Consider the following 15371-nt stretch of genomic DNA (forward strand, 5'->3'; position numbering starts at 1 on the left):
CTTAAACACGCAAACAAAGGTAAAGTGACTTGCTATGATTTGTGATTTCAAGCTGCATTTTTTCACCCTCACTTGCTTTACAGAAAGCATGACTTTTTCACAGCGCACATTCAGTTAATTAATGGGGTGTGGGTAGTATGACAGATGGCATTGTTTAAAAAATAAGATCAACTACAATTTTTTGAATACAGTGGGATTAAGAAGATGACTTACACTTCATCCCCAGTGTGTTTTTGTCTGAGCACAGCGGATGGAACAGTAATAAATCTGAGGCTAACTCGGCCCCATGCACTGTACTTCCATGACCCTAATGGTGGTTATGGGTATGTCCTGAATCCAGGCCAGGGTCCAAAAACCTAAATCTCTGGAAGGCAATGTAAACATTCTTTGTTAGTCTCAAACTTCCCTACCTTGAGTCACTCGGTGTGTTTGTGTTTATACACGTGTGGTTACACAGACTTCCTTCTACTGCAAATTATTGTGACTGAGTAGACAATGATGAAATGATGGAGGTACAATAGCTCCATTTGTGAAATGAACAAGGAAATGCCCACGCTTTACACTGAGGTACAGCAATCAGTTAGTTAAAGGTTGAATAATTCTTTTAATTTATTTCAGAAAAGTTTAGTGTCAGTGCAAAGTACCAAATACAAGTTACCAAACATCCATCTGACAAGTTTAAAATAACCACCTGACTTTCCAAATGTATTAAAACATTAAATAAATTAAAATTTGATTGTGAAGGTAAAAAGTGATACAAAAGTTCTCATGTCCTTCTATGATGAAATAGGGTTGTTTTCCATTTTTCTCTGTATAGGATCACCATCTTGTCTCCATGAACAATTTTCAAAGAATGTTTGTTTACTGCATCCATAAAGCCCCAAATCAATGTCTAAAGCCACTCTTATTATTAGTAATTCAAACACACAAAACAAAATCTCCTTAGAAAACACTGTAAACATCAGTGTGGCTATTCATTTGGAAAAACTCCCATCAGGATAAAAACCTCATCCTCAACACAACTGACCTTGGGGATGGTAATACTTAGCTGTGGGAACTCTCCTGGCTTCTACCGACCGGATGCCAACATCATCACAACCAAAACCTCTGCAGACATCGCTGAACAGCCCCAGAGCGGGGGTGTTGTCACAACGACCAGGTTGAGCATTGGAGCTCCAGAAGGCTACAACACCCCCCATCAGGAGAAATCGTTAAGAAAAGAACAGAAAATCAACGTCCTGCTAGAAAATCAAATTCACTGCTAGATGTACAAGCTGGTCCTAATGGTTTTTGTTGGTTTACAGAATTTTTTGAGGTGTTCCTTGTTGGTTGTTTCTATAATTCTATGCTTTCAAACTTTCATTCAGAATCAAAATTCTTATAACTTTTTTTAAAAATAGAAATGTCCTCAAATAACTCTTGAACTGCCAGGGCACTCATCACTGTATATGCCCATGTTTTTCTTCTCAACTTTGACAAAGATGACAAAATACAAATTTTCCAAATCAGACCCAAAGTTGGGGGTTGTGAGGAGCTACAAATGGAAACCAAAAACGAAATCCAGGCCATGGGAGCTCAATTACTGACACTCCTGTTTGATTCATCAGCAAATCACTGCCCCCGCCCCCAAAAGGTTGAACTAGTGAGGATTTTGCAAGCTATGAAAACTGTTTATAGCTAGATGTTTTTTAACTGGATATGAGGCTGCAGCACACTAAAAGCTATCACTAATGCAGGGGAAGTTTTAATCCCTGGGGAGATTGTCTGGGTAAGTGAGCAGACTCTAGCTGACAGCAGAGATAATGCAATTGTTCCAGGCCAAAGCACTGTATTTGTTTTTGTTGTTTTTCCCCTGTCCTATCAGCAGCCTGTCTCCATGGATTTGTCTGGGAAAATGATAAATAGTAAAGCAAGCAGCCCTTTCCATCCGTCTAAATCATCCCCGCAGACTCCAAGCATAGCTTTGGGATGGACCATCTTTTGAAAAGTACATTTCTGTATGTAGTAAATTACTTAAAACCAATGAAACTAAGTGCAAGAAAGTGCACATGCAGAGAGATAGGTCTTTATACAGAATCTTAATTCCTTGAAGTTCGTAACACGTTAGAGAAAAAGGTTAACGACAACCATCAAATATTTGTAAGTATGTGAACAGGAAATATATATGTGAATGAGGCGCCACCAGCCCCTAGTAACTAAATTACAGATTAGTTACAAACCAGATATGACTACTAAAGGCCATCTATGTAATAGCCTTTAAAAAGTCTAACATTCAAATTATCCTCGAACTCCAAAAAATAAGATTCTAAAGGTGCTATAAGAATATCAATTCATCAAAAGTAAATGGCAAATTCATACTACAAAATGAAAATATCAGGAAGCACATAGGAAAAACCCAAACAGTCTGGACACTTTTGAAAGGATCTTTAAAACACCGGAAACAGGAAAAGAGCCAGAACTGCTCATGCTTGGGAATCACTGTGAATCAGATAAAGAAGAATTTTTAAAAATTCACTATTCTACATTGAAGTTTATATCGTCCACATTTTGTGCTTTTAGCCAACCATTCAGACAAAATGACTCATATCACTGTTATCCCTGATGGAAGAGAAACTGCAATTTGCATGATGGAAGTAATTAAGTTTCACAAGATTTACATGACACATAAACAAATAGGGCCTATAAAAAAAAATCATATTCTTAAATCAATGATCTTGGGCAGAATTATTGTCCGATATGGAGAGCATCAATGTGACAGATTCTAACATAAAACTCAAAAGAAGATTGTGTCCCTATCTGGATTTTAATCTCAACGATCTGAGGAACACATAAAACCAATAAAAATCAATAATTTAGCTCAACATTTTTTTTTCTTTATCTCCTTATTTATCTTTAGGAGGACTCTATAGTTTCTTTTTGGCAACTACAGAAAATAGCTAAATACCAGTATTAAGCTATCTTTTAATTGAATGTTTCTAAAACCAAGAAGAAGGACCTTCCCTTCAAAAGGACACGAGAATGCGAGTCCAGAGCTCTAAATTCATCCATCAGTCATTCACTCGACAGATACTAATTTGAGGCAACCTTTGGTATGAATGTGCAGTATTCATAAGGCCCTCCTGTACTAATGATAATTCTAGTAAGAACTAGCATTTATATAATGTTTACATATGTACAAAACAACTTCAGTACATTATTATAATTGACCTTTCACTTTTTCCTGGCTTTCTAATCTACTGTGAAAGTGGAAAAGTTAAATTTTTGATGGTAAGAGGCAGGAATGGGAGGCAGCCATCAGGAGTCATTTAAAAGTTACAGAACTAACTATAATAGTAAAACTTAAATTTCCCTATTTTTCAAGATTAGTGTGTTGTTGTTTTTTATACACTACCATAAGGCTTTAATATATCTTTATCAGAAATGCTAATTGCTTCACTGCCCTGTAAAGTTTCTCAGTCTTTCATCAAATCAAAAGCTTAATGAGTTCTTTTCATTGTCCTAATAAATGTAAAATTTGAGGGCTCTCCAAATATTCAGTTGTCTGTGCTAATCAGATAGTATCAAATTCTACACTAAACCAGAATCCCAGGATTCATAGGTCATATGCCCTCAAATCACAGTAAAGACAATACATTAGTTATTATTTTAAAAAGGAAAACTCATTAGATAAGGCAAAGTATTTATTCTTGGACAACTAAACATATAAATTTAGAAAAACGAGAAGTGAGTCTTATCTGAAGGGCTGCAGAATAAGGTTATCTCAATTTCCTAGCTAACATGGTATCCTAATCCTGGTTAATGATACGGAAAAAAATAAATTATAGTGATAAGAAGTACCATATAGCAAGTCAGTCTCTTTAGCAGTCAATTTACATAATAAAAATGTCCTTTGGTAGTATTTAACCCCTCCAAGCACCACTCTCTGGAATTAGGAAACCATTTCCTCTTGTACAACACTGTCCTCAGGGTATTTAGAAGCAGACTACATTAAGAAAATTTAAATTTGAGAAGTATATAGTGTAAATGTTACAAAGTACAAAATTTTAAATCAAAGTATAGAGAGTAGTCATTTGGTAGCACATCGTGACAATACATGAGAAACTGACGTGCTGTAGAATAAAGAATAAGGTGTTAAAAAAAAAGAATTAAAAAACTCATAGACACCACAGTTTAGTGGTTACCAGAGGGTTAGGTGGGGGGATGGTAGAAGAGAGTAAAAGGGGACAAATATATGGTGATGAAAGGAGAACTCTGGATGGTGAACACATAATGCAATATATAGATAATGTGTTACAGAATTGTACACTTGAAACCTATGTAGTTTTGTTGACCATTGTCACCCCAACAACAACAACAACAAAAAGAATAAGGTGTTTAGAGACAGTAAGCCCTACTTTACAATACTGCCTTTATTACTTATTAGTTCTTGAAGGATGGCAAGCTATCTAATCTCTCTGAACATCAATTTTTTCATCTCCAAACTGTAAATAGAACTACTACTTTACAGGGTCCTTAGACGTACAGATGACATATGCCTGCCCAATTAGACGTGATAATAATTCTCATTAGTTTAGAATAATATTTCCGGATTTTTCTGATTTCCTTCATGTATTCAACTTTGCATATTATTTTATTTGTCCTTTCAAATATAATACCTAAGTAAAAATCCTGCAATGAAATGCATAAAGTCACGTAATATTCATTTATTTATACTTATATAGGTAGATCTACCTAAAATCTTCCATGCACACATTACACTTTTGTTTAGGCTACATTTTTACTTCTTTGTTTTCCATGAAGAAAATCCTTGCTGCTTATGAGAACACTTGGCTTTTCTCATTGTCTGAAGGAATACAGGTTCAGGTCACAAACATGAATGTGAAATATCAGCTCATGGAAACTTGGCTGCAGATTACTGTTCTACTTACTAATTTTGCAAACTATGTAGGCAGGGCAGTCAGCTATCACCAAAACATACTCGTGAATGTAACTAAAAGGAAGAAAAGTTTTATGAGGAATTATTTTTAATTGTCTTACGGTGATTAAACACACAACCACATTACTTCCTTAAGGCCCTCCAAAGAGTTAACATAAGCTTTAATCTTAGTGTGCATGTTTCTGTTCAATAAATATAGTACGCACCTATCCAAACCATGTTTTACTAAATATTTGTCACTCCCAAGAAAAACGACGTGACCAGTATAAAACTGGTAATAAAGTGAGGAGGTAACATATAGAAAATACTAGTATTCTCAGTGAAGGACATATAAAAACAAATTAAAAATATACACAATTTAGCTCAGCAAATCATTGTCATTTTGAATCAGCAAATTACAGCGAACGTGAAAAAGCTGGTGCTTTCCGGACATATTACTACAGCTAATGAGAAGAATACTTACATGTAAAGCAAGTGTCTTCCCTCCAACTGCTTACCATGTGTCCTAGCAAACAAAACAAAAATGCTTGCCCTTCCGGAGCTTACACTGGAGCAAGAGGAAATGAACAGTAGTAAACAACTGTAAAAAAGTTAACTGTATGGTAATAAATACTGGAGAAAAAAGAACTGAATAGCATAAAGGTGACCAGGACAACCAGGGAGAAAGAATTGGAGCATCTACGGTGTCAGATACTTGACATGGTCGTCGCCCAAGAGATGTGGTATTATTGCTTCAGACAAATGACATCTGTCTTATGAGTATTTCCATATTAGCTTCTTAAAAAAATAACTCCTATTAGTTTTTTTGCAACCTGTGTTATAATTGGTTATAAGAAAAGGAAGTCAAACATTTAAGTAGGACATGTTTGTTTTTGCCTCTTCACACTTATCACATTGCCTGGCACATAACAGGTGCTCAGTCAGTATTTGGTGAATGACTCACTTCAAGACATTAAGCAAACAGTTTATCTGAACAGTTTTGGTCCAAAAATTTAGTTTAAGGGTCGGCAGACTTTTTCTTAAAAAGAGAGTAAATACTTTCATTTTATCTGCCAGTCTATGCAGCAATGGGTGTGGCTGTGTCCCAACAAAACTACTTCAATAGGCAGAGAACATCATTTTCCAATCTCTGCTTAGTTTATTCTGTATCTATCTAATTGCCTTAAGTCTTCTGTTCAATTTTCCTGGGAGTATAAAGGTATATTTATTATCTACTTGCTAATGCTTACTTTTTCAATTCTAATCGATTCAAATGAACAAAAACAAAACAGTTAAGCGATCACACACACAAATCCTTCCCTCCCATTCTTTTCCTTTCTCTTTTTAAAGTGAATATTGATAACCTAAACTGTGAAAAAAGCTACTACACTAGCTGACGGAGAGAATGCACAGAGCACTACTAATTTTGCACAATTTACTGCGCTAAGGAATACATTGGTATTGCGTAAAATTCAGGTGAAGGGCTTACATTTGACCAGAATCAGTCAGACATCGTGTGTAAATCGGCCAGCGTGTGCTTGGTGCATAGTATCTACGTCACCAAACGATGCCAGATCTCTCTCCACTGTTCAGCCTGCCCTTTTCCCACTGTTCCCACCTCCTCCCTACTCAAACTTACATAATCTCCACTTGAATTGAAATCATTACTTGTTAGGTAAATTATACAATAAGACACACACATTTCGACTATTATTTTTAAAAGCAAAGCCAGTTCCTCTCTTTTTCGTTACACAGCCCATCCTTTGGTTGGAGAAGGGGTAAGCCTGTGAAAGCAGCAGCTCCTGCGCTCAGGAAACATTTCAGGTGAGCATCTCCATCTAGTGTCAAAGATGAGAAACTGCAGGACCAAATTTATCTACAGAGAACCCAAGAAGCCAGAGAGCAGAAGATCTAAGATTCATTGTTCCAAGTCTACCCTGATGTATACGCCAGAACAGTACTGTAGATAAGGTTTAGCCTGTTGATGTTTTATGATTAGAATAGTTTGAACACACCCCTTACACACACACATACACACATACACACACACACACACACACACACACACACTGAATAAAATGAATAAAACGATGCCAGGCACAAAAATGGCCCGTCTATGCATTTTAACAATAATCAGCAAATTCACCCTTCTACTAACAACTTGAAAACATTCAGGCAGCCATTGCAGTACACTGAGCTCCACAGAAAGCGCCGGGGCAAGTGCGAGCCGGATGGGCACCCAGAGACTCTGCTCACTGAGGACAAACAATTAAACGTGGGCAAAGGAGACCCTAAGAGCCGAGAGACAAACTGTCACCACACGCGTTTTTTGTGCAAACCTGCGGGCGGAGCATAAGAAGAAGCAACCAGATGTTTCAGTCAACTTCTCAGAGTTTTCCAAGAAGTGATCAGAGAGGGGGAGACCATGTCTACTAAAGAGAAGGAAAATCTAAAGACATGGCAAAGGCGGACAAAGCCTGTTATGAAAGAGGAATGAAAACTTATAGCCTCCAAAAGGAGAAACCAGAAAGTTCAGGGATCCCAAGGCACCCAAGAGGCCTCCTTTGGCCTTTTTCTTGTTTTGTTCTGAGTACCGCCCAAACGTCAGAGGACAGCAGCATCCTGGCCTGTCCGCTGGTGACGCTGCAAAGGAGCCAGGAGAGATGTGGAATGTCACTGCTGCAGACGACACGCAGTCTTATGAGAAGGAGGCTGCTGAGCTGAAGGAAGACTACGGAAAGGATACTGCTGCATACTGAGCTAAAGGAAAGGCTGATGTGGCAAAAAGGGAGTCGTCAGGGCTGAAAGGAGCAAGAAAAAGATGAAGAGGATGAAGAAGAGGAGGAGGAGGAAGATGACGATGATGAGTAAGTTTGTTCTAGCGTAGTTTTTTCCTTGTCGACAAAGCATTTAAGCCCCTGTACACAACTCACTCCTTTTAAAGAAAAACATTGTAATAAATAAATAAATAAATAAAACACTCAATACGTGGCTTCAGATTTAGTTCTTGGCTACACTACACATTAGTTCTCAAATATGGGCATCTAGGAGCAGTAACAATATAAGAAGTTTTTTCAAATTTAATAGTGAATTAACTTTAAATAATCATATAGTTAGACATTTCTGTTCTAACTCAAAATTATTTTTACATTCATAGATAGTTTTTAAAATAGCACATTATATAGACCAAAATATTACAGGCTGATCAGGCATCTGTGAAAGGAGAAAATATGCAGCTCAACAAGTTTTCCCTTTTTCAAAGAGTAATAAATTTTCAGTGAAAAATTTAAGCGTTCTTCAACTGTCAACCCAGGTTTTTATTACACAACAGCAGCCTTAAGGCTGATTTATGACTCCCACTGCCTTTCTGACAATTAAGTGGTTAAAAAGTCATTTTTGCACACCTGGATAATATTTGCTGCTTTATAACCTGTTTGAAAAAAGGAACTTTTCAATAACAAGAAAGTTTGGGAAGGTGGTACCTGAAAAAGCTTAAAACAACAACAACAGAAACAAAAAACAAACAAAACCTAAGAAATACGTTTGGGAAATAGCATCCTTTATGTAATATTTGGAGTCGCTACTATGATCTGTCTCTGTGTCATAAAAGAAGAGGACTGCAGAATGTGAATGACGTATCAGGGATCATCTAGAATATTTTTGACAGGTACAGAAACAGAGGCCCAGAGAGGCTACACAACTTCAAAGAATACACAGTGTCAGCAACAGACCCAGAATTAGAACAAGATCCCGCATCTCCGTCTGTCTCATTTCTTCCATTGCTTGTTTCTTGCTGTCAGTTTCAGGCCCTTCTGTCACATTTTGCACATACCATTCTAGTCCCTATCATCTTTGCCATCTGTTCCATGTGCCAATCTCATTGTCCTCTAGACTCATTTCCCCAATTACGCTGCAAAAGCGCTACACTATGCAAAAGCCTGTCTCCAATGTTACGCATGCTGCAGAAACTCACCTAGAAATACTAAGGTCTGGGAACGGTTGTGCCCAAAACAGTATAAACAAAACGTTCAAAGATGAAAATCACACAACATTACAACACATATCTCGAATCACAAATTCATGAAAATGCAGCTATAAATAAAAGTAGAGATAAGTGATGAAGAAATTAACTACATATTTTCAGCACTGTTTTAAAGCTAAAAGAAAATAAGTTTTAAATACCTGTAAGGTTTAAACCAGATTAATATCGAATTCTACACTTTACCAGTATATAAAGCCATAGTTAAGAAATTTATCAAAATTTCATTGAATGTAATGTCGTGTCTATTTCCATCAGAGAAAACAGAAAGCGTTTCTTTACCCAGACACGTATTCTTAGGGTAAATTAGGTGAATTTTACTTTCAACTGTTCTTCTTCCATAAGTAATCTTAATCATCCATTTCTCTTCAGGGGTTCTCTTTGGTAACTCTTCAAAAACATCTCCTGAGTCTCTCTGTACCAAATAGCTAAATGTTCCATGGAGTTCACCTAAATTGTCCTGGACTCTATCTGTTGAACTATTTTTCAAAAAGTCAGAAAGGTACACAAATTCTTCTTGGTATTTAAGAAATATAATATCTCTGCTATTGATGCATATGAGACACATAGAAAATGACAGAGACGGGATCCCGTTTTGACAAATCAGAAAGCTCTATCCAATCTCATAAGATGCAATTCCTCTACTCCTAAGGCCTGATGTCCTTGCAGCTGCTGCCATGGACGCTCTGGGGAGTCACCTGGGAAGAATGTGAGAAGCAGGAAGAGCTGAACTTGGAGGAAGACCTCTAGAGTTGATCGCACCGTGGCTCAGCTTCTAAGACTTGAATTATTAGCACAAGCCCAAGGCAGGGAAGCTATTACTTGGCAGAAGACTCCGCGGAAAGACCTGGACTCTTTAGGGTTGTTTTTGTTGACTTTAATTGAGGACTTTAAATTCAAGAGCAGTCTACAGTGTGATTCAGCGGGCACATAAACGAACCCAGTCCTGGAATGCGTCAGCAGACGCACAGCGTTCAGATTACTGGCACCATGTCGCACTGGGCTCTCTACTGATCAGACCACAACCTCTCACAGTATATTCCTTTGTGGATACCACAGTGTCTGAGAGAAAGGAATAAATGGACAACAGGTCAGGAAAACAAAGGATAAAAATGCTGCAGATGGAATACGAGTATCATGTGAAATGAAACAAGATGTCAAGCCTGGAAAAGGAAATACTCGTTGGAGAGACAGAACATAACAGCTTTTAAAGATAAAGAAGAACCATACAGAAGAGGAATTAAAAGCTGCTCTTTATAGCATCTTGGAATAAAAGCAGGCTGTTGTGTAGAAGCTTTCGGGAGACAAACAGCTGCTGGTTCAGCAGAAGAAAGAACTTCCTAAAAGTCTGCGACACAGATTTCATGAGTTCGTAGGTTCCCAATCAGTGCCAACGATTGAGAAATGATGGGTAGTAACTGTACAGCAGGGTCAATGTATCACAAGGGTAACTAGGCCATCAAGCCTTCCAAGTTCTCTCCAACCCTGGAAAAATTAATCAATTTCAGAACTACGTTATCAAGGGCAATACGTATTCTATTGTATTATTCTTTCTGTAATAGAAGACTAAGTGTATTATTTGCATGTTGACATCATCAAATATTACTTACCAAATGTATTTAAACATAGAATTTTAAGTTCTCAAAATTTAAACATCTATGCCTGAAAATCTCTATGATGACAAATACTAAAAAGGGCATTCAACTTACAATTACAAAAAGCCAAAAACCAGTGCAACTTTTAAGATTCAAGAGCTATGAATCAATATTTATATTATTCTTATAATAAAAAAACCCTGCATTTCTAAATTTATGGATTTTGGTGAGTCAGTTGGAAAGAGCAATTATTTAGTCCAAGAAAATGTATTTTAAAAAGATGAAATACTAAAAGAACTTTCAAGAAGAGATGGAACATATCTGAAAGAACAAGAAGTTAACATTCCCTTCTTACTATTATTGGTTTATTTTAAGCTCAGCAGTATATTATTGATACACATGCAATTTATCTTCAGAACATTTATGCACTAAATATATTTAAACAATCTTTAGAAAAACTTCATAGCTCATGTATGAACAACACACATTAGAGACTTTACTAAACTTCTAAAAGCTTACGGGGATAGATCAATGGTCAGTAAACTTTTTCTATAAAGGTCCCAATGGTAAATAATTTAGGCTTCACAGGCCATAAGCCTCTATTGTAACTACTCTAGAGTTACAGACACAGACAACACATTAACAAATCAGTGTGACTGCATTTAAATAAAGCTTTATTTAGGAAGATGGAAATTGGAATTTCTTATCATTTTCACATATCACAAAATATTATTCCTCTTTTGAATTTTTTCAACCATTTAAATATGCGAAGGCCTTTTGCAGATCATGGGATACACAAAAACAGGTTGGTGGGCCAGACTTCGCCCACAGGCCAGTTTGCTGATCCTTTATAGACACTCTTCATCTTATCAACATTTACATGAGCTCTGACCCATACATGCATACAACCGCTGGCCCTCGGCTCTCTCCTCTCACAACCCCCCTTCCCCAACGCTGAAACCCTTACAGCTGCTGCCATAGAAGATACACTGAAAACACTTGGAGCTTTAAAACACACAGCAATAATAATTAAAACTACTTTTGAGAGTCCTGTAAAATGATGGTAAAGTTGAAATTGGAAGGTGACCTGGTCTGAGCACACCGCAGCTCACCTTCTAACCTCCAAAGACTGTCCACATCATTTTCATAAACAATATTAAAGATGAATAAGAGTACTGTCCTTAAATACTTACAGGGGCATAGAAAATTATGATTCATTTAGACTTATTTTATGTCTGTTAGGTCAAGCAGCTTATGTTTTAGTTCTGACTTAGTTGAGAACAGCAGTTATTAGAAGAACAGGACTTACAATTATGAAGCGTAAGAGAAAAGCAATCCACAAACACATTTGTAACCTTTCTTCTGAAGGAATTTTTGGAACACAATTCATTTGAAAATCGGAAGCTATACATATTTAGCTTCTCATTTGCTGACATTTCTAAATATAATTAAATTTTTCCATGTTACAAAGATCTCCATAAAACCAACTTTTAATTTGCAATATTTAAGAAATAAAAGTATTATGTCATATTTAACCCATCAAGCACATTTCCTCCTCCAGGAAAACCAAAAGGAAAATTAATGCCACTTTATTACTCCCATGAGTTAAACATACTAAGTTAGAAAATAATTCTGAACCCTGAATTCCTCAAGACCTCCATATAACTTCCAAAATTTCCCTCAATTGAGCAATCTTTTCCATAGATGGCTTACAGCAAAACTTTTAAAATTCTACACATTTACTAAGGTAAGAAAACTAGGTTTATAGGCCAGGGATAGATAATAATTATCACTGAGAACCTGATGCAGATTACATACTAGGTACCAGTATTAAAAGTGACCAAACGGACTAAATTCAAAATAGTCATAAAATTAAACTGTTCTGAGGCTATTTAACACCTAGGAAAAAAAAGACCATTTCTTTGTTAATATTCAACACAAATGGATAAAATGTCCTATGTTGGACACTATTCTTCTAACGGGGCCACACCAGCAACAGCCTAGTGAAAAACAATATAAACGTTCAGAGTTTGGGCATTTTACTATTATTTGGGCATCAATAATAATTTAGTTGTTTGCTGTTCTCACGTCTCCTGATGCTGAGGAAATCCAGACCATCATCAATCTAAACACAGTGTGTCTACCTGACATCACACAATCTCATCATAATCTCATTAATCTTCATCTGTCTCTCACTTCCTGTCATTCTTACGCAAAATGGACACTTGAGGCTACACGTTCTCTTCCTTCACCTATACGCTGGGGGAGGGGAGTGGGAGGTAAAAGGTCCACGGAGACTTCAACACCAGCGGAGACCACAGAAATCGCTTTACTCAGCCTGGGGTGCTACAGTACAGCTCATGGGTTGGACATAAATATGACATAGCAGGAAGAATAATGGGATTCTTGAACTATGCATCTCACTTCTTTGCTGAATCACCAGAATCCCCATGAAACTCCAGCTTTAGTTTGCCCAGGCTACAGGAAACTGAAACGTCCAAAAAGACACTAAGAACACACAACCTATGGGCCACGTAAGGCTAGTTTCACTCCTCTGACAGTCCAGGCATTCGTCATGTCCTAACGTACTAAGTTAAGGTCATCATGACATAGAGGTTGTGGGTTAACACAACAGGATTATAAAGTATGATAGCCAAACACCTTAATTAAACGTAGCCAAAGTTAGACTAAATGTATTATTTCTTGGACACTAGAACAGTCCTTTCCTTTTCTTGCCACTTTTAGGCTGAAAACAAAACACCTTTGATCATTAGCACATGAAATTGACTTTAATTCTTTTGTTCACGAATTCTCTTCCGACTAGTTTCCTCCAGACAAGACAGGTGGGAAAAACTAAGTCTATTCATTTCATAACAGGAAATTGTTTTGTTTTGTTTTTTATTGTCTCTTAAGGCTGTTTTGTTTCTACCAGCATATTCAGGGCATATTTGGAACACCATGTTCTAATCACACATGTGCCGAAACATTTTTTTACTGTACTATTACACCATACACAAATAATACTCCATAACAGTTCTTCAGAGGAAAAATATCTGGAAGATAGACTTGTGATATTCCATATATCATCTGAGCAGTAACAAAAGTACAGTTAAGAAAAAAATTCATATTCCACAGGAATATGAAATTCGACCTGAAGCAGAAAAGGATTAAAAACTTTTTTACAAAAGCCACTAATTATTTAAAGCAGTTTTTTTTTGCACAACTACAGAATAAGACACAGAACATTTAGACCATGGTTCAATGTACTACATTCAAAGTTGTACTTGAAAGCATAGCATATCATCTGATGACCTTGAAACCATTCTTAAAGATACTTTTTCTCATTTACCAACTTTATGTTTTGCTGTCTGTAATTTTATTTTCATCTATTACAAATTAAACATTTTAAATTTTCAAAAATTCAAAACTTTGGACTCCTCCTGATCTAGTAAAAATAAGTTTTTGTACTTAATGAGCAAACATTTGCAACATCTCAGTTTAAATGTGCTGACTGAAAATTAATCGGTTAAAAAACACAGACTTCTAATTTTTAAATATGAATCAAAGTATGTATGTACTGTGTCTCGCTGAAAATAAGACCTAGCCGGACCATCAGCTCTAATGCACCTTTTGGAGCAAGAATTAATATAAGACCTGGTCTTATTTTAATATAATATAAGACCAGGTATGATATGATATGATACGATATGATATAATATAATATTAATTTTTGCTCCAAAAGATGTATTAGAGCTAATGGTCCGGCTAGGTCTTATTTTTGGTGAAACACGGTGTGTGCATATATACATATATATCTATATATATGAATGTACATGCACGCATTCATATAAATACACATATATACATACATACATTCATTCATACATATAAATACACATATATACGTATATACACATACGTGTTTGTATATGTTTGCACTTTTCTCTGAAGCCTCTTGAAGCAAAGGTTAATTAGTTAAGAGGTGTTAACAGTGTGTAATAATAATATTGGCTCTTAAAACACTTATTTTGAACAATCAGGTGTTCTTAAAACTGAGGCATTAAAGGTAACATTTTATAACGGATGAAAAATATGTCTAGAATTTTGGCAAGATGTTTCCCATACTTTCATTTCTTGAAGTCTGTGATGTTGGACAGTCACTTACGTTTGCTGTCAATGGAATGTAGCACCCGCCTTCTAAGGCAAGTGTTATTAGCAGGCAAGAAACACGTAAGAACAATGCAGAAGATCTGAAACGTAAAAAAGAACCACTTCCATCCTTTCAATCTCCCTCTTTGGAGACAAGTTCTGCCCCAAATCTGGTTAATCATTTTCTCCAAGAGATCCAAGATATCCACAGACTAAATTATCCTGAAGAGAACGAAAGTCATTTACCTTCGGGTTGTGACTTATTCTATGATGAGCTTGAAAAAAGGCCCAAGACCTTAGAGAGGCCCACAAATAACTTCTAATCTCTAGGTTTATTAAAAAAATTTCTCAAGCTCTTTTGTAGCAGATGTAGGTAAAAACCAGGACAAATTACATCTTACTGTAAAAAACAACAGCTAGGGTTCAATTTAGGTCTTACCGAAAGAAAAGTAAGCAAAACAGATTATAAATCAGCAATTCCACTGTACTAAATAACAGACTTACAAAGTGTTACACACATAAAGAACATGAAAAAAATGTATCCTTTAAAATTAAACAAGGATTTAAATTTATTTGTCCTTTTCTATTTTAAGAGAGATTACATGTATAATTGGCAGACATATCCAGACAAGTCAAGGCAGAGAAATGCCACATCTGCGAAAAGACAGCAGAT

General features: G+C 36.3%; 1 protein-coding gene and 1 pseudogene across 6 annotated transcripts in view; one reads left to right on the forward strand and one right to left on the reverse strand.

Annotated features, from left to right (window-relative positions):
• LOC141572781 (uncharacterized) overlaps positions 1 to 7786 on the forward strand; it is a 34643-nt pseudogene extending 26857 nt beyond the window's left edge.
• AFG2A (AFG2 AAA ATPase homolog A) overlaps positions 1 to 15371 on the reverse strand; it is a 275426-nt gene that overhangs the window by 169191 nt on the left and 90864 nt on the right. The gene's annotated exons all lie outside the window — the stretch shown is intronic.

Source organism: Rhinolophus sinicus, linkage group LG07 (assembly GCF_036562045.2).
Source record: "Rhinolophus sinicus isolate RSC01 linkage group LG07, ASM3656204v1, whole genome shotgun sequence".
Taxonomy (NCBI): Eukaryota; Metazoa; Chordata; class Mammalia; order Chiroptera; family Rhinolophidae; genus Rhinolophus; species Rhinolophus sinicus.